This window comes from Arvicola amphibius, chromosome 1, assembly GCF_903992535.2.
Source record: "Arvicola amphibius chromosome 1, mArvAmp1.2, whole genome shotgun sequence".
NCBI classification, from domain to species: Eukaryota; Metazoa; Chordata; class Mammalia; order Rodentia; family Cricetidae; genus Arvicola; species Arvicola amphibius.
Window position 1 is genome coordinate 193,378,944 of NC_052047.1, and position 2,374 is coordinate 193,381,317.

General features: G+C 46.3%; 1 long non-coding RNA gene across 1 annotated transcript; it reads left to right on the top strand.

Moving 5' to 3' along the window:
• Nucleotides 1-363: 363 nt before the first annotated feature.
• LOC119819178 lies at nucleotides 364-2,156 on the top strand. Its single transcript, XR_005286238.1, has 3 exons — nucleotides 364-501; nucleotides 827-933; nucleotides 1,045-2,156. It is a non-coding gene; the product is annotated as an uncharacterized LOC119819178 (long non-coding RNA).
• The last annotated feature ends 218 nt before the right edge of the window (nucleotides 2,157-2,374 follow it).

Sequence of the window (2,374 nt, forward strand, 5' to 3'; positions counted from 1 at the left end):
TTTTTGCTTTGAATTTATTTATATTTATTTTAGACTTTATAGAGACTAATCTGTCAAAAACTTTCTCTCCTGTCATTGCCTCCGAATATCTGTCCTGACCTGTGATTGAATGTTCAACTATGCTTTTGTGTTCATGCTTTCTGAATTTCGTTTGAACATTTAATACTCATAATTTAATTATAGTGCAGTTTGAACCAGTATTCAGAGGGAAGGAGATAAATTATGGGGAGGACAGTTTTGATTCGGTGCGTGAATGAGATTTCTAAACAGTCAGAGCTGTGCAAAGAGAGGACAACACAGGCAGGGCAGACAGCCCATCGCACCCCTGACCTTTCCACCCTGGTCAATACCCAGCTGGCATTCTGAACGTGCTCAACTAACATTTGCCGCGTGACCAATGGAACAGGAGGTCTCACGCTTGGTGTCTGTCAACACTGACTTCCTGACCTTGGCTCCATGTTTGGTCCATATCATCTCTGTAGGTCATTCCAGAACTGAGAAGTACGGCTCCTGGGGTGAAGCTGGGGGTGACGAAGCAGGCAGGGACACAGGATGCGGTCCATAGAGCCTGTTTCTTAATTCTCCACGCGCGGCTTTGAAGGGAGGGCTTGCCGCAGCTGCTGCTGTTGGCTGCACTGGGGTGAGAGGGAAGAAACGAGGAGATGAACTCGTTCTGAGCCCAGAGCGCTTGCTCAGGCTGCATAGGTGAGGCAGGCCTGTCGAGGACCTTAGGAGGACTGGAGATGCCTTTGTTAAGTCCCAGAAGCACAGTGCTCTGCAGCCGCGTGGCTCTCAAACGGCTTTCCTGGGGCTTCTCTACTAACAGCTGAGCTAAATAGAACAAGGAGTGAGTTTCTGCTTCTTCAAATGGCTCCGCCACCCAGGGGTGAGGAACCTGTGTGCACTGCGTTCCTGGATGAAGGAGAAGTGCAGGTATGATGCTACTCAACGAACATGCCTACGGACCCACGTGTGTACCAGTGCTGATGTACTTTGCTTGGTGATGTTTTTTGTTGTTGTTGTTTTGTTTTGTTTTGTTTTTAGATATGGACGTTACCTCCTAGACTTCATCAGCCTGGGATAAAAGTCTGGATACAGAGTAAAGAAAACTTCTCTGGCTCTACCTCATGTACACTGTGATCCTGCAAGAATCAGTGTGAGCGCGTCTCACCTCTTGGTAACGCTGCTTGATGTACTTCTCTAGCTTTGTGAGGCAGACATCAGCATTCTGCCCTTGGTGCTGCAGCTGTTGCTGCCTCCTGTGATCTGTGCAGCTGGCCCATCTCCATAGCGGAGGATGGTGTTAGCACCACCATGGTGCCTCCTCTAGCAATGTTTGAATAATATATGCAGGTATGGGCCCTGTGATGTTATCCTGTATTGACTGGGTTCATGTGGACAAAAAGGAGCTCTCTCTCATGTGTTACTGATGGTAATGTAAGCTAGACCATCCACCATGCACATCAGTATGGTGAGTTCTCAAAGGACGAGAAGGAGATCTACCACGTGCTTCAGCTGTATTTCTCCCAAGTCTTTATCCAAAAGGCTCCATGTTACCACATCGCAGAGATGTTTGCATGCCAACGTTTCCTGCAGCACTGTTCACAGGAGCTAAACTGTTAAACCCACCCAGGTATCATATCCAGCACCTGCAGAATGCAAAAAGCAAATGCTGTATACATGCAAAATGGAGGATGAAGTCTCACATGTAAATAGAAATGGATGCATTGTGGAGATAATCGTGTTAAGTGTAACACACCAGTCTCAGGAAGGTAAATATGTGTTGTCTCTCGTTTTCGGCTCCTAGATTTTGCATAGAAACATAAACTCACACATGCATATATATGACATGGAGGTTGAAGATGCACTGTCTAAAGGGACAAACAGGGGAGACTAATTGGAGGCGTGAGAAAGGAGAACGACAGGGAAAGTACCCAGGGTGCAGTATGTGCGAAACCATCCTCACAGGGCATAGCACAGTATGTATATATGATGAACATTCAAAAGAAAAAAGTTTTAAAATTAAAATTAATACAGAAGGAAGAAAGCTTGCTAGTGACACCCATGCTGTAGTCTTTTCTCAGCTTCTCTCCTAGTGTTTAGAGGAAGTGTCGTCAGCAGGACAGGGGCAGCATGACTTCTGCCATCGGCGGCAGCATGACTTCTGCCATCGGCGGCAGCATGACGAGATGTCTCTCCAGTCACATGGAGACTTCTGGTTCTAACTGCTGCTGGCGCTGTGAAGGGACGTGAGCCACTGACACATCTTGTCATTGTCTGCCTGTTTCCCCTGCCCCATGCTGATATTTTTGTAATAATGGTTAAATACATCAACCTACAAAAAAGGATAATTATTAAACATCTTTTGCCATAA